We start from the raw sequence: 18,232 nt of genomic DNA on the forward strand, positions 1-18,232 counted from the left end.
CTTTCCAACCGTCCCGCTTTCTCTTACAGCGAACATGGATATGATGATAGGAACAGGAAAAGCCATCTCAACAGCATGAGGAACAGGTCCAGAAGGTAACAGAGACCTTGCACTTCTGTGCCAAACTGCCTACTGTTAGCTCCCAGACTCCTCAGTTCAGGAGAAATGGAAACCCCACATTCTGAAGCCACCCTGTCTGTGTCTTCTCTCTTGGTGACTGAATGCAATTCATGTACTGTCGAGGCACAGCATGACCAGAGGTAAGCGGTGTTGTTGATTATTGTGCTCATCAGATCTTTCCCTGAATTCTGGTTTCTGTGGGAGAAAAGGAAATGAAAGTGTGACACCAGCAACCACAAGATAAGAAGAGAAAACACCGAGTCAAGGTGGGAAGGAGAAAGAGGGACAAGGCATTAAACACAGTGGGTGAATTCTGCCCATCTCAGCTTCCCTTCCAACACAGAGATCAACACAGAACAGTATTTGAATAGAAAAAGGCAAGATAAACATGAATACACATGAGTAAACATGAATATGAACACACAGCCTTAAGCAACCAAAAAATAGCCACGCAAGCATACATTAAGGGAATTTAAGAGGAAGTGTGCTGGGTAAAATGAATTAATTCCTCCGTATCTTTTAAGATGCTTCTGTTAACCCTAAGAAACCTCATTAGTCAGTAACAGCCTCCCCCCTGCCTTTGTCTTTTATCCTCTATCTTCCAGTTTGGTTATCCTTATAATCAGAGCATTAACAAGTGGGCGACTTCAAAGGGTTTGGCCAGAATCCTCATCTTTGGGGGCTTCTCCCTTCATTTGACCTAGAGTCCCCTGGCCACTTCTATTATCACCACCCACCCCGCCAACCCCTGTGTTAAGCACTCTCGCTGTGACCAAATACCTGATAGAAACACCCTAGGGAGGGAAGATTAGTTGTGGCTTATGGCTTCCGGGAGTTTTGGTATGGCATGATAGACAAGATACGGTGGGGCTCCTGGAGGGAGTGTGTGGGGAGACCCCTCACGTCACGGGAGTGCAAGAAGCTGAGAGATCTGGGCAGAGTCCAGTAAGCTGCTTCCTCCAACCATGCCTCTTATCCAAAGGGCTCCGTGGCATCCCTAATGTAGCACCACCAGCTAGGGAACAAGCATTCGGAACGTGAGTCTGTGTGGACACTGAAGATTCAAATGGTAACATGCCCTTAAGAGTAAGCTTTTCAAGTCATTCTCCTGACACACATGTCTATTTCTCCTGCTGGCATATGTCATCACGCTGGGGTTTTGATGCTGTGGTGGTGTGAATGAAAAGGCTCCCACAGGCTCACAGGGAGTGGCACTACTAGGAGGGATGGCCTTGTAGGAGTAGGAGTGGCCTTGTTGTTGGATGTAGGTCACTGGCGATGAGCTTTGAGTTTTCAAATGCTCAAGCCAGTCCCAGTGTCTCTCTCTCTCTCTCCTTTCTGCTGCCTGCCAATCCAGACATAGAACTCTCAGCTACCTCTCTAGCACCATGTCTGTCTGTCTGTCTGCTGCTGTGCTTCCCGCCATGATGATAGTGGACTAAACCTCTGCAAAGTAAGCCAGCCCCAATTAAATGCTTTTGTTTATAAGAGTTGCCACGGTCATGGTGTGTCTTCACAGCAACAGAACTAATTAGCATATGAAAGACATGCTGCGTATCATTAGAAGGAAAAAGGTGTTTGACATAATTACAATTTTCAACTGAGACTACCACACATTTATGATGAGTACTAAAACAAAGACTAAGACAGATGCCAATTCCAAATCTGGTTCTAGATCTTTACCTAGAGTCAGACTGTGGGCACACACCAACCCATGTACATAGGCCACTCCTTTCATGCTCTCTGTAAGCCCAAAACAGTGGACTACAAGGAAGTCTATTCCCAAAGGAATGTCTGTACACATCTGTACAGTACAGGTCAGCACTCTAATGGACAAAGTGCTGACCTATAGATTATCCATTTAATGGACAAAAGCAAATTTTCAGTTGATTAGTTTTATTCAAAATACATTAGTGTGTACATATACCTGCCTTTGTCAAGTCTGTTTCCATGTGTGAAACACCTGGGCTTTGTGCTAAGCACATATGGCTTTATTAGCAGTAGCTAATCAGTGTGGGAAGGTTCTGACTCAGTGGTTCTCAACCTTCCTAATGCTGTGACCCCTTAATACAGTTCCTCATGCTGTAGTGAGCCCCCAACCATAAAATTATTTTCGTTGCTACTTCACAACTGTAATTTTGCTACTGTTATGAATTGTAATGTAAATATCTGTGTTTTCCAATGGTCCTAGGCAATTCCTGTGGAAGAGTCTTTTGACCCACAAGTGGGGTCATGACCCACACGTTGAGAACCACTGTTCTAACTGCTCAACAGCCTCACCAATAATTAGGACTGTCACCAAGGCTCGTGTTGGCTTGTTTGTTTGTGTGTTGGCTGGGCTTGCAGACTTTGTTTTAGTACTCATCATAAATGTGTGGTAGTCTCAGTTGAAAGTTGTAATTATGTCAAACACCTTTTTCCTTCTAATGATATGCTGCATGTCTTTCATATGCTAATTAGTTATTAAGACTCGCCTGTTCCTGTCTCCTCCCTGGTACTACTGGGTTGTCTGCTTTCCTGCTTCCATCTCAGAAGTTCTTTTCCTGTTCTAGAAATGACCTGTTATCGTGTAGATGTAATACAGCTCTGTTCTATGGCTTTCCTTTTCATGGTTTGATTTATGCACAGTGCTAGAGATCAAACCCAGAGCCTAATGCATGCTGGGTAAATAATCTACACTGAACTTCAGCCTCAGGCCCATTTTCATGTTGTTGTTAATCTTTGGAGTAGTATATTTGTGTTACTGTTTGTTGTTCTTTTTTTTTTTATTGAGATACCATCTCACTGTGCAGTTGAGCCTGGCCTTGAATGGGTGATCCTCCTGCCTCAGCCTTCCAGGAACTGGGACCAGAGGCCTGCAGCACTACTCACAGCAGCGATGCCATGTGCTTCAGGATACTTTTTAATGAACAGACGCTCTTAGTTTCTCTATATTTTCAATTTTTTCTTTATCCTTGAAATTTTCTTACATGTATACAATAAAAAGGATCATATTGATCCATTCCTCCCTACATACCTTTCTCCCCTTCCCAACTTCATAGTTGTTTTTTTTTTTTAATACCTCACTATGTCCACGTATTGATGTCCATATGTGCATGGGTGTAGGGCCATGTGCTGGAGCACAGAAAACCTGCCAGTAGCCATGCTCTGAATAAACAACGATTCTCTCTCTCCAGAGGCTATCACAGTACATACACACTGGGTCCTGGAGAGCACCTCCCCATGAGTACCAGGATTTGGGATAGGAAGCTTTTAATTTTAATGAAATGTGATTTGTTAATTTTTTTTCCTTCTGAATTTTGTTCTAAAAAAAAATCTTTGCATAATCCCTAAAACTCTGGAGAAATTCTATTTGTTTCTTAATGTAAACAAAGTTTCTCAAAAACCTTCGAAGTCTGACTTAAATACACCCACACCATTGTATACTAAATTGTCTTGCTTTCCCTCCAACTGTTTTAGCTGTTACTCTCAAATCTATGAACTACTCACGTTTATTGATGTTTTGTTAGTATGAGGGAAGGGAAGAATGGATATTGAATGGGCAATCGGAGGTCCCTGCCACCTGTATTTTCTTGTCTGTGTTTTACTTGGGATCAGGTTTAAGGTCAAATGAATGAATCTGTGGCTGTAGGGTGTTAGGCATTGCCAAGAGAGTAGGAAACTTTGTGAGTGGTTCTTTCCCATTCTAAACAGGGTCGCAAAGTGTAGCTCAGGCTGGCCTTGAGCTCATAACCCTCCTGCCTTAGCCTCCCCAGTGAGTGTTAGGGATTCCTGGCCTGTACCACTAACAGCTGGTGAGTGACGCTTTTGTGGCGATCTTTCATTCTCACCACTTGTGTGGGGGCTTATGTCCTCCCAAGGCTGGCTTCTATAAAGGTGAAGTTGAAGATTCATGGACCCTGAAATCTTTCATCATGGAGTAGGTGAGTACGCTGCTTCGACTCTGAGGTTGGGAGTCACCTAGAAAAGTGCTGTGGGGAAGAAAAAGAAGGACTCTTTACAGCCATTTCTGCTTTACAGAGCCAAGCATGCCTCATCCCAGCAGCCAACACTTAGCCAAGTTAGAATAAAAACTGTAGGAGAGAAATCCCAGTATCAAAAGACACATTAAACTGGGTTTAAATCACTACCAGTGACTTCTCTATGGTTAGTTTCCAGAAGGCTGTGGTATGGCCCAGTTCCCAGGATCATAGGGATTGGAGTGGAAACTTCTCCCCCTCCAGGTACCTCTGGATTCTCCAAGGAACATGCTGTATTCCCACAGTGAACTCTGACTATTACAGGCGGCAATGTAGATGGGCTGCAAACTCAGATCTTTAGGGGCTACAATTCCACGGAATCTTTCTCTAGTACTTGAGACATCTCTGCCTATCATTTTGGATGATGTCATCTGGATATCCCTGGAGCTGGAGTCTCTGTGTCTGTGAAAAGGATAGCACCCGCCTTGCCTCAAAGCTGGGAAATCCACTGTGCAATCTGCAAACTGAGCAGGAAGGTTCTTCCTGTGGGTTCTGCTTAGCTTCTTGAAACCCCCACACCAACGTGCAGGGATTTATAGAAGTCTATCAGCTCACACACATAGCTCCTCTCCTCCACTGTGATTCTAAGCCTCCAGGCAGGTTTGGGTACAAGAGTCCCAGAGTCAGCCATCATGCTTACTGGAATGATCTTCACTATGAGTAACCAGAACCTATTGGCGTTTCTATGGTCTCTTCTTCCCTCAATAAAATTCTCCCAAGAAGTTCATTTTCCTTGTTTCCAATGGAACAACTCAAACATTCGTTTGTGTAACTCTGACCTACAGCGGTGGGATGGGGTCAAGTCTTTCATTCCATTCTGAGACAGAAATAGATATTCCTATCATATTTAAAACTTAAAAAAAATCACCATAAAGTAGGCCATTTTGTTTCAGAACTAATTTTGATCATTTGAGCACCTATGAAAAAAATATTGAGATTGAATGGTTTATAAACAACAGAAATGTATCTCTTCTAGTTATGGAGGTCGGGAAGACTCACATCAAGATGCCAGGAGATTGGGTGGATGGTGAAGACTCATTCTCTGTCACATAAAGGGCACCTCCTTGTCCTGTGCTCACATGATGAAAGGAGTGAATGTGTTACCTCATGCATCGTTTATAAGGCCAATGATTCCATTCATGAGTTCGGTCTCATTATCCTGTCACCCCTCAAAGGGACCACCTCTTAATACCATCCCTGGGAGTTAGAATTCTAGTAGATGAATTTTAGGAGGAGGTGCTACAAACATCAGGCCCATAGCATGCTATGTTTTTAGTGAGATTCAGCTTCTGCCTAATGAGTATGAGGCATAAAACATGCACGGTTAGCAAGTCTAGATCCTGGAAAGAAATAGTTCATTTTGATTACTCCAACTGCATGTCTGTGTGTGTTGGTAGTAGTAGATGTGTATTCTAGTATGATGCCTGAGTACTTGGAAAGAAGAAGGATAGGAGGGGAATAACTATAATTTGAGGAATTTGAGAGGCAAAATGTATATGAAATATTACCTTGATTCCTGAAAGAAATATGAAGGGAGAAGATGACTTTAGTGTCATGTAGACAAGGTGGATTTTCCCATATGGCCAAGCAAGAGGAAGAAACATATACCTGATTTACCTTCCGGGTATGTGCACCCTCTAAATCACTTTGCCTCATTAAGGGCCATGTACAACCAGTTATGTACGTTATGTATTTAGGGCAAACCCCTTGAGGAAACTTGGGTGGGCAACAGCCTTTTCTTCTGATGCTCAACTACCTGTTTGCAACAGTGGTCATACCATCCTACTGCCAGCTGAGCAGAGATCAGGTGGTCACACAACCCTGCAGTCAGCTGAGTAGAGATTAGGTGGTCACACCACCTTGCACCAGCTGATTAGAGTTCAGTGGTCACACCACCTGCAGCCAGATGAGTAGAGATCAGGTGATCACACCATCCTGAAGCCAGCTGAGTAGAGATTAAGTGGTCACACTACTATGCAGCCAGCTGATTAGAGTTCAGTGGTCACACCACCTTGCAGCCAGATGAGTAGAGTTCAGTGGTCACACCACCCTGCAGCCAGATGAGTAGAGTTCAGTGGTCACACCACCCTGCACCAGCTGAGTAGTTGTGTGTTTGTTTTTCTCCAGTTATCTGTGATTGCTAAGATCTGTTTCCATCCCCAGAGTCCCAACACTTCATTCTCATGCTCCCTTCATAATCACAAAGTGCATGATTACCCTAAGAATGGCTTTGATGTTGGTAGACATCATCTTTACCTCCAAATCCTTTTCCCCCATCTATGATTCTAAGGAGAAAGCCTCTAGTTCAGAAGAGAGCTCCATAATGGAGGATATAACAAAGTAGATTAGCAAGAAGCTACTGGGCCCTAAGTAACTGCCCTCCACTTCAAACAGTGTTTGACTTCAGAGCCCGCCTTTCACACATGGCCTTGCAGGTAAAGATTAAGCTTTGTTAGAATATTCTGAAGTGGTTACTGAAGAATCTTGTGAAGTCAAGACACAAAGAGCCATTCTGTTCTCAGAAATGCGTCCATTTATGCTCCGGCGAGTCTCACACTTTTGTGTTGTATCTCCTGCTCTCTATCCTGCTGATTTCAATCTGGCGGGACCACACATGTCTTTGTACTCTGCACCACACATGTGCATATGGTGCATGCTAAATATAAATGCTTCTTGGCAGGATCTCTTTCCCCCTTTCTTTGTTTCTGAAAATGTAGCAAAGAAAATGCGTAATGTGCACCCTCTCCAAAACGAGACTTTCAGGGAGTGGGATTATCTCTACAAGCCACGTGCCTCTCGTATTATTTTGGCATGTGGCAATAGAGGCATCATTGTCCATCCACTGTCTTTTCTGGTCAAACTTGGCTTATATTCTCTCTTTAACTGGCAGTCAGATCAATACCTGCATTGCCAACAATGTTGACTAAGTTTCCATGGTTTGGTTCTCCCTCAATTCAAGGACTAGTCAGGTTAGGTCACGCTATGCCACAATAACAAACAGCTGGAAGCTTAGTGGACAAACAGTACGTCTTTGTGTCCTATTCATGCTACATGCTCTCTGGTAGTTGGTCAGGGCATTGGCTCATCATAGTAATCTGGGCCAGGCTGATGGAGGCTTTGCTTCAACATACATGTTCAGTATCACCACAGACATGAGTTGGAGGCATGATAAATTACCCTCTGGCAGTGAGAGTATCCCCTGGAAGTACCAGCATCATTTCTGCTTTGTATTTATTGGACAGAATAGGCCCATGCCATGCCCAGTTTCAGAGAACAGAGAAGACAGAGAGGAGGATTCTGCTACCAGCATCAGTGATGACCAGATCTGTCAGAAATATGGGTAGACAGTTTATATGCTAGCGATCAATGCAATTATTAGTGATCAGTCACCCAGTGCCTTTTCTAGGTACGCGAATGCAGCTGTTGAGGAAAGAGAGCAAGAGTCCACAGAGTCTCAGAGATTCCTTACATACTCAGGTGGAGGAGCTGTCGTGAAATAAGATGGAGGCTTTTGAAGAAGTGCCACAGCACTTGGGTTGGGGATAGTAAGGCCAAGAACATGGATATCCAGATTCACTTTCAGTCCCTGGGGCTGTGCAGAGGTCACACCCATAGCGTGAGGTTCAGAGTGAAAGAAATATGAGGACTGGCAGAATGCTTCGGGAACATTCCATGACCTGCTTCCTGCTTTTTCTACTAAGCTTCCCAGGGTCCTAGAGACTCTGCTTCCGCCCCCAGAGCCTGCTGTGACTGCTTTCGCAGGTGGTGGGGACCTCAGCAAAGCTGCGATCAAAGGGAATTCAGCATGTCAGATCCTGAGGACTGGGGGATGTCCCAGAGCCACTTAGCAGGTGAAGAATCATGGCTGTGTCTGCACTGACCTGGAAGGCCTCACACTTCTGTGCTGATTGTGCTGAGCACAGCCGATTCAGAAGTGGGATTTCCAATCTGGAGGGCAGCAGAAAGGCCTTTGCCAAGGAACACTGATCATAGCGGGCAGGGCCCGCTGAGGAGGTGCAGCAGCATGTTGCTTCTCACACTCTGCCCCTGACAGGTGACTGACTACTGTATCAGTGGAGAAGAGCAGCCACGCTCTCTGGAGAAACTGAGGTGAGGTAACAAGACAGATTCAACTGTCCACGGTGCTTGTTGCAACCTGCAGTTCAGTGACTTTTAGCAGTGTTCTGCTAATGAATGTGGACTGCGGGCTGGCAGCTCTGTTTCCTCTGGCATTAACATTTTCTTGCTTTATTTTAATGAGGAAAATGAAATTCTTCTCAGTTTCCTATCATTGCACCCGGATGGGGAGGGTATGACATTTAACAACAGTACTTTGAAAAAATATTAAGCATTATACAAATATGAAGAATTGTTGCTGTTATTATTCTGGTGGAGGGCACACACAGCCTTGACTTAGCCTTAATATTGAGGGGATATTGGAGGGATTAGGAGGGACTCTGTAACTATTGGGTAGTTGCTTGGGATAGCCTTCCAAGACAGGGCCAGCTAATCTGTCCATATTAAACCATTTTAGGAAGCCAAACACCCAAACTCTGTGTCAATACACTGCAAAGGCAGACATAGATCATAAAACTTGATCACTTCTCATCAGATGCCACATGCTCATAAATTATAAAACATGTCGGGTTATTAACTCCAATTTGGAGCTGTAATTTGATAATCTTCTGGGTAAAAGGAAGAAATGGTGTTCAGTAGGAGCAGGAGCCCCAAGTTTCTCAAATACAGAAATACAGCCAAAATAGTAGGCAGAGGGAAGGCTGAATTTATATGGTGGAGCTGGAGGGAAAGCAAGACAATTTAGGATGGTGTGAGTGTATTTAAATCAGACTTCAAAGGCTTTGAGAAACTGTTAAGTCTTACTAATGTGGATGAATTGAGAGGGGACTACTGAAAAATGTGACTTATCCACTCTTTCAAATGACATCTACTTTTTGAAGCAAAGAAACTTGCAGAATTAATGGGTAGGAGAATGGGACTAAATACAGGTACAGCCAAGCCTCTTTAATTATCCTAACTGTTGTTTAGATGCAGCTGATTAGTTTTATTAACATAGACTTTATAACAATTAATTCTTTAAAGGTTTGTTTATTTTTATTTATGTATGTGAGTACTTGTGTGGGTTTGTCTTTACCATATACATGAAAATGCCCATGGAGGACGGAGGACATTGAATCCTCTGGAACTGGAATTACAGGTGCTTGTCAGCTGTTTTATGTGGGTACTGAGAACTGAACCCCAGTTCTCTGCAAGAGCAACAAGCACTCTTAGTTGTTGAACAGTCTCTCTAGTCCCTCATTCTTTAAAATGGGTCTATAATTTGCCTTTACTTTAAATTTTTTTATTTGGTTTTGTTTTATGTATATGTGTAGGTTGTCTGTGTGTATACATGCACACCATACACATATCAGATCCTCTGGAACTGGACTTATAGGCAGTTTTGAGCTGGCATATGGGTACAGGGAACCAGGTCCTCTGTGAGAGTAGTGAGTACTTTTTACTGCTGAGTTCTCTCTCTCCAGTCTTTGCCAAGAAGAAAGAGAAGGAGGAGGAGGAGGAGGAGGAGGAGGAGGAGGAGGAGGAGGAGGAGGAGGAGGAGGAAAAGGAGGAGGAGATCATCATCAACTAAACTAACTTAGTATATAAGGCCCATATTATCATTTAGGAGAAACTTTCAGCCATATTTAGAGGATGAATCCCCAGTTTCTGGTGTGCTAGCATAGGCAGCAGACTGGCTGTCCCAGACATCGCTAGTTTTGCTATTCCAAGTGAAATAGACAGATGCCACATAGCATCTTGTGGAATTCAAAACTTATCCACTATTCTGTATTTTAAAAGTCCAGACATTGATATGTCTACAAAATTTCCTGTAATTTGGGCTGGAGAGATGGGTCAGCGTTTAACAAAATCTGGAGGACATTCACTGAGAGAACCCAGGTTCAATTCCCAGTACCACATAGTGGCTTACAAGAGTCTGTAACTCATTCCAGGGGATCCAACACCCTTTTCTGACCTCTGTGGGTGTACTAAAGCACACACATGATGCACAGAAATACATACAGGCAAAACACCATTACACATAAACATTTTTAAATATCATAATTCTTCTAAATCTTCTATGTACATCGTTTCCATACCTGCTGAGTTGGATGGGACAATGTTATGGTTAGAATATAAAATGTCCCCTGCATGTGTTCTTTAGTTGGTTGCATTATTTTGGAAGGTTGTGGAATCTTCAGAACATGGGGCTTAGCTAGAGATAGTGGGTCACTCAGGATGGGCTTGAGTACAGCCTGGCCTTGTTTCTGGTATAAGCTTCAAGTCAAAGGTCTGGGCTTCTAGGTCTGCAAGATGTAGGAAGCCATGCCATAAATTTCCATTGTTACAGGTAGACCCCACCTCCCATGCCTTCTTCACTGTGCTGGCTAGTCTTTTGTCAACTTGATACAGACTAGAGTCATCGGGTAAGAGGGAACATCAACTGAGAAAAATGCTACCATCAGATGGGCTTGTAGAAGAGGACCAGAAGAGAGAGTGCCACATGAACATGTTTTGCCTTGGGAAATATTTCCACTAGTTTAGCCACTCAGGTACTCAGAGGTGGCTGTAATCATTGTCCAAATGGGGCAGACTTCATCTCAGATTAGCAGCAACTTGGCATCATATACATGATGTTAGTTTTAGGGACATTCAGGATGTAGAGCTGATAGGATCATGAGGGCTTGTGCCAAGATTCTAGAAAAAGCCCAAGAGGCCAAGCAACATGTAACATGGAAAGTCCTGAGAGGATGGTTTGTGAATCTATGAATGTGAAGTCTAAATAGCCATAGAAAACCCAGGATGTTGGAGATGCCTGGGATATAGGATACCTATTGAGGAAAGCTCTAGGCAGGGAAGGAATCCAGCACAAGAGAGAGGTCACATGTTTTAGACAACAGAGCTATGGGTCAACCCAAACCTGCTGTAGCCCAGGTGATGACATCAAAACCCCAGATGCTAAACATGGAACTATGGGGTTTCATGTTCCCTCTGCTGGGTTTTGGTCCTTTTTTCCCCTGTCTTTCTTTTCTAGTTTTCTGTTCTTCCTCTTCTGCAATAAGAGTGCCTACTCTGCACCATTGTATATTGGAAATATATAATGTATTTTCTGGTTTATGCAAGGGCTCATAGCTAAGATTTTGCCTTGAGTCTCAGAAGAGACTTTGGACTTTTGAAATATATTGGAATTGTTAAAACTATGAAGATTCAAAATTAGTTTGAATGAATTCTGCATTATGAGATGGCTGTTAGCCTATGGGGGACAGGGACAGGTGTGAATGTAAAATATCCCCCATAGGCTCATGTGTTTGAAAACTTTGTCTTCAGCTAGTGCTGTAGTTTTGGGAGGTTGTAGAATCTTTAAGAAATGAGGTGCAGCTGGAGAAAAGGAGTCATTGGAGAGGTGAGCTTGGTTGATAGTTAGGCCTTTCTTCTGGACCAAGTTTCCAGCCCAAGCTCGCTCTTTCCTAATCCACCAAGACATGACGAGTGATGCCAGGAGTCTATTGGTAGAGTTCCAGCTGCCACGTCTTCAACACAGTGGACTCTGTCCCCTTAAACCGTGAGCCCAACAAACCTTTCCTTCCCCAAGTTGTTTCTGTCAGATAGCAGTCTAGAAGTAACTAATGCAGGTGGCTTCTAGGCAATATGCTTGGGTAGTTATCTGTCATTAGCAGTGGTAGTAGTAGTTAGTAGTTAAAGTCTCACTGTTGTTCATTGGTCCCATCATTTCAGTATTTTAGCTAACTTAGTGATCCTTTATTTACCTCCATTTTCTGTCTGCTTGTTTTTCAAGCCCACTAAAGGAAAGTCTCGTGGACATTTTATGCAACTCTGCCGTTGGTACTTCTGGTATACTCTTACACCCAGATGTTCATGATTGTTACAAGAGTGAATTGATGCAGTATTAAGCTACTTGAGCTGAAAAATTCCACATTAAGTAGTAAATGTTGATGGGGGATTGATGTGTTGAGTGCCTTAATAAGGAATACTCTTTAAACCTGTAGGAATGAATTCTGTTTCAGGCAGGTGAATACCTTCCCTCTAGGTAGATGGCTGTCAATTTTACTCATCTGAGTATAAACTTATTCTAAGTAATAGCAATAGCAACTATGGTTGCTGGTTGTTGGTCACTTACTATATATCAAATGTGTAACAGAACAGCACTTGACTTGATGTGATAAGTTATAAGTTATAAGTTATCACATCAAGTACTTGAATACTCTTTCTCTCTTTCTCCAGGGTTTCATAAAGCCTAGGCTGGCCTCAGACTGTTTATGTAGCTGAGATTGTCTTTGACCTCCTTACCCTTCTGCTTCTACCTCCAACATACTGGGATTATAGGCATGTGCCTCTTTGTTTGGTGATCTTTATTTTATAAATGAGGACACTGTAGGGAAAGTCAGATTCTGTCATGTGCCACAATGGTTTGGTCAGTGTTTTGGACTGCAAATAAGGAGGTTGTCCCATAAATTTGTATCACCTAGTGATGCTGCAGCCATTGTTGTTTAAGAACACTCTATGGTGTGTGCACAATAATGACAGTGTGTTGTCATTAAGTGATCCATTAATCTATTCGCCCAAAGTCATACAGTAAGTGGGGGCTTTCAAGAGGCACGCTGTGATGGAATCCAAACCGGTGTTCTTTCTGTATTTATTACTACTGAGCCTAATTTTCCATCGTTGGAACTTAGATATTGTTCAAGCAAGCACACCTTTCATCTAAGCCATTTGCGATCCCAGATGGAATCCCAAATATTCTGTGGATTCTACAGTCATTATCATCACCAACAACTAGCATCTGATGAGTGTTCATTACAAGCAAGGCACTGAAATAAGCAGGTGTTCACCTAGACCTCATAACTCCCCGAGGTCTGGGAAATTTGGGTTCTGTGAAATGTCTTCCATCACTGTGAATGCCAGATATTAAGTGTACACAAGTTGTATACAGGAAAATTCAGAAAACTAGAAGCAAATTGCTTTACAGAGCGTGTTAGGATGGTGTGGTTACTGTAGACTGTGCTCCTTGCAATCAAAGCATCCGTTCTGCACTTGAACACACAGCACCGAGGTTGTACACAATAACACAAAGGCATTATTGACATACCAAATTAGAAGTTCAGAGAAGGAAGCTCTTGATGAATCACAGCAGTTAAACAAGATTCCCTGGTGGAAATCCCACCTGAGCTGTGTCTGCAAAATGAACAGGCCCTGAATAAGCATGGAAGGAGACACTGGAGATGAGGATGCAAGACTCACAGAGGACAGGAAGTAGCCACATTCACTAGACAATTTCTTATGCTTGCTACTTAATTTTGACAGCAGACTTGGCATTTCTTTATGCTTCAAATTACCCCTGAGATTAAACATGTAAACTTTTGTATGCTTTATGTATAAAAAGGAGGTAACATTTTCTCAGTCTGTGGCACTCACAACTGCAGGAAATTGGAGGCTTAATGCTAAGGCTAGCTGGATCAGAAGATGGAATAGAATTCTCACTAATAAGCAGAAATAACACATTACTATAAAGAGAAACAAATATCATTCACTCCTTAACTTAAAATTGTTACCAGAGTGTAGCATTATACTTTATGATGTTTTTAAGAAAAAAAGCATCTATCTGGGATTGTTACTAAAATGTTAGCACTTCCTTTTTAAAATAGTTGCTCATAGTCTCCTTTTTGCTATGTGTAGGGAGGGGAGGAGGCTGGCCTATAAATGTGTAGAGTGCATCCATCAGGTTTTCATTTTTGTCTGTTTTAAAGGAAGTGCCTTAAACTTGTGGAGACACTCCAAGGCTATTGATCATGGGTAAGTTTTCTTGAGAGGTCCAGGGCCAGGTGTTTGCATCTAGCATTTGTGAACATTTGGTAGAATATGAATCTCATGACAAGTTTCACACTAAGCATGATGCTCAGTTAATTGGAGTGATGCCCTTCACTAGTAAGCCCTCAATGACAGGAGCACTTGCATAGGCTTTAGCAAGTCCTTTCCAGAGAACTCTTTCTTGACTTTGCATTAACCCAGTGACACCTGAAGTTATTTGGTTATTAAATAGTCTTTAGGCTGATGAACATTCCCCTGTTTTACTTTTTTACCCCCTGCCCCCCTAAGACTGATATTACGCCCAAGAAGCAATCTAATAGATGGAAACCACACTAGCTATATGGGTGGGGAATTTTTCAGAAATTGATTAATAAATGTTACCTTAAAAAATCATGAAAGGGAGAGCCAGTCAGTTCAGAGACAATGGCTGTTGGAAGGGGCCTGATTGGTGTTCTAAGAACCTAGATAATTTGAGAAAGACCCTGTGGAGTTGGGATTATACCTCAGAGGTAGGGGACCTCCCCTAGCTGCTGTTTCTATCAAGTCCTTGAAGGCAACGCTGCCTGCCTAACACTGGTATCTCAGGATCTCTAAGGTGGGGACAGCAGGGAGCAATGAAGTATTACTCTAATAATTCTTTATCAATAAAAATTCAGCAGTCAGATATTGGGGTAAGAGCCCGAAAGATCAAAGAAGCAGAGAAGCCACCACTCCTCCCTACCTGCTCCATTCCTTCCTTCCGAGAGCCAGATCTCTCTCCAGCCAGCCTTACTATTTCCTGTCCTATCTATCCTCAGTCTTCCAAAACCTCTGTGGTTAATTTTGGTCAGCTAGTGGTTACCTTTACCCTCTGACTCCAAGCAAGCTTTATTTGTCAGAACACGATCAAAATATCACACAACAGAGCAGGGGTTAGGGGTTCAGATGGCGGATCTGCCTGCCAGTTGCGGGTACTATTAAGTGATAAGTGATGAGGCTGGCCGCGTGGGAAGACATTAAAGATGCAAGACTGCTGGTAGAACTAGCCTCTGCTGTCTGGGATGAAGGACCATGGATAGAGCAAGTAGACAGAGCAGCCAGGGAGCAATCAGAAGAAATAAGTCACTGATCCCTTTCTAGTATCTCCTATTGGCAAGATCTGTAAAAGGAGAAATGTGACTTACACAGTCCTTGCTCCAGTATAGAAATGTGAGCATGGAGCTGAAAGATAAATAAATAAATACCCAAATTATGTATGTTTCATATGACAGCTTCATTATCCTCACAGCTATTCCCTCAGGTACCCAGGGTCCAGAGCTACCCTTCTAGATTATACTTGAACTCCTGTAGAGCTCAATAATAACAACACTCACTATATTCTTCTCTAAAGAAATTCAAATATCCTTCTTATGTGCAAAGATGCTTGTACTGTTCTTCCTAAAAGGGACACACGGAGCCTTGATACACTGCATCCATTTTGGGGAAATGTTAATCCTTCCCCAAATTCAGTCATAGGCCCATCTGAATATTTTTTTTTAACCAACATCTAAATTGTTAAAGTATCCACACCGCCCACAATTCGTGTAAAATAGTAAATGGAAAAAACTAGGAAGGGAACAATAAATTTGCTTAGAAATATTTGAGAATTTGTTAGGAGGTATTATGGCCTTTAACTACCTGGTTTACATGAATGTAAACCTAGACATCAAGCATGAATTGAAGCTGTGTAGGTAACTGGGATATAACCAGATTTCCAGGCTGGAGATCCTACTGTGAGGGTTCCAACAGGTCAGGTCCAGCCACTTTCCAAAAGCAGACAAAATAGTGAAAAGGAAAGAAGGATTTTAATCAATATGGTCGGGTTGGGAAGAAGACGCATCCCAGTCTACCTTGGGGAAACTGACATGATCTCTCTGTTTAAAGATCACGGAGGAAGACTGGACAGGGGAGAGGACTTATCGACATTATTATCAATCAGTCTTGGCCAAATCATGGTCTGGTTGATTGTTATCTTCGGCCTGTTTCTGAAAGGTAGTTAGTTCCAGGAAGTCCTTATCACTCGGAGGACAATCTGGTTTCTATTAGGACTGCTGTGCTTGGGGTACAGCTCTAGTTCCCATGGCAGGGCAGTTTCTGTCAGAAGAGCGGTTCCATTGTGATCTGTCTTTTAGGCTGTGCTGTTCCTGATCTCCAAGGTGACTGCAGATTTAGGATGGCTGGAGACACTTAAGCACCTTTCTAGGCGCCTGGAAGATGATGCTGTAAACGTTAACTAGAAATACCTTAGTCGTTCATATCTTTGTGACTTTGGCTTTGTGGGGTGGGAAAGGTTGGTAAATTAGGGGCCAATCAGCCTTGCCCCGTCTAGAAGGAAATCCCCTATGTAAATAATATACCTGAGCTAGGAACTGAGCAGGAATCTGACTCAAAGCAGAGGAGACACTTAAAATGAAGACAGAGGTCCAGGATTTCACCTTGCCTTCAGTGAGTCCAAGTGACTAGTCAGAGCTTTCCAGCAAGCACAGCTTCCAACTCACTGTTACAAGCATGGGGAGTATTTGTAAAGCCACCCACCCCACCCCCACCCGCTAACCAAAGTACAACTGTTTAGATGGAAATGATGGATTATTGACTAAATGTACTTACAGCGTAGCATCTGCCTGAATTCCTCACAGTCCACTTCCAAGCCACAGGTTTCCCTGGAGGGCACTCTGTAATGCCAGAGAAATCTCAGTGGCAGACTTGGAAAAATGCAGAGGAATTTTCTGCTCCCTTGCTCCCTTGCTAAAGGACTATAGGAAAGATCACTGCACGCCAGGGTAGGTACCACAGTGGAAAGTTGTAAACTTTTTTTTTTAAAGGATGCCCTTCCTATGGCAGCCATGGTCACTGTGGCATTCCGACTTCTTGGGGGGAAATAAAAGCCCTAACTTGTCTGGAGGGCCAGCAATGTAGGGAGTGAGGAATAAAAGAACCAGAGCTCCCTGAACTTAGTCTCCACTGTGAAGGGGAGCACTCCCCCAGTGTGGAGGGTAGTTAGCATCTTAATGAACCTTGGACTGAGAGTGTAGGACTGCCTCTGACACAGGATCTCAGCGCCATCTTTATGCGGCTGTCCTCAGTACATACGTGGTAGATCCTGATCATAGCACGCATATAGTCTTTGGGGCTTGGATGGTGCCTCTTGGAGACCTACAGCTTTCAGCCATAGTCAATTGACCGCATTGATTGTGTGGCTTTTCTCTTGAGGACTCCCGCGGTAATGGCTTTGGGTCTTTTCAGCTACAAGTAGGTGTGGTCTGTAAAAAAGAAATAGTCACCACTGCAAAATGGTAAAGCCTCTAACACAGTGATTTTTCTAAAAGATTGTCTCTGTATTGTAAGCCCACAAAACAGACAAAAAGAGGTTTAGCAACAGAGGCACAAGGATGCCGACATAAAGCTCATATGGAGGCTGGATTCTGGTACAGTAGCTTGTTCTCCTCTTTCCCCCTAGGTAGGGGAGTCATGGTCTGAGTTTAGAAGCCTTAGTACTTGAGGTATCTGTTGTTCTGATCTTTTCTGACTAAAGCAACACTTACCGAGGACCCAGATGGAGTGACCACTTGGGGTTGCTCATTTCAGGGGTCACCTGGAGGAAGCTGTCTTTTAACTCATTGCTTACTTCCAAGTGGATGGAGTTGTGTGATAAACAGATGCTGTGGTAGGTATCATTATATCTGCCCATTCTAGATGTTTCACATGCATCCCAGGATAGCTATGAACACAGCACATGGACATTCCTGATAGACTCTGGAAGAGCCTAGACATATCTAACAGTATTTGAGACTGAGCTCTGAGGTTCAAGGATTAAATTAATCTGAATTAGGGAGAGAGTACTTAACACACTGTTTGCACATGGTAGGTGCTTGATAAGGACAAATGGTCCTTATTTAGGGATGATTTGACTCATAATTTTTTGCTTTTGAGATAGTCTAGAATTCTCTTCCTATTTTGAACTTCAATCTTTTCTTGAGTTAATGATCTGTGGTGGGTTGGGCAACTGCAGGAGAGCCGACAGCCAATACTCTACTGTGTGCTGGGTTGCCAACACTTTATGGATATAGTCATTCAGTAAGTTACCTTAAATATTCAGTACTTGTTTTAAAATAGGCTTTGCTTTAAATGGCTTTGACCCACTGTAGATGAACGCATGTGTTCCAAGCATGTTTAAGTTAGGTTACACAATGGTG

At 43.0% G+C, this 18,232-nt stretch overlaps 1 long non-coding RNA gene across 1 annotated transcript in view; it reads left to right on the forward strand.

The window, feature by feature from the left end:
- Nucleotides 1-18,232, forward strand: part of LOC128113502 (uncharacterized) — a 303,408-nt gene that overhangs the window by 4,080 nt on the left and 281,096 nt on the right. The window contains exon 2 of the long non-coding RNA XR_008219501.1: nt 30-260. This is a non-coding gene — a long non-coding RNA (uncharacterized LOC128113502). The remainder of the gene's footprint in view (nt 1-29; nt 261-18,232) is intronic.

Source organism: Peromyscus californicus, unplaced genomic scaffold (genome assembly GCF_007827085.1).
Source record: "Peromyscus californicus insignis strain IS unplaced genomic scaffold, ASM782708v3 Scaffold_18__1_contigs__length_77618521, whole genome shotgun sequence".
Lineage (NCBI taxonomy): Eukaryota > Metazoa > Chordata > Mammalia > Rodentia > Cricetidae > Peromyscus > Peromyscus californicus.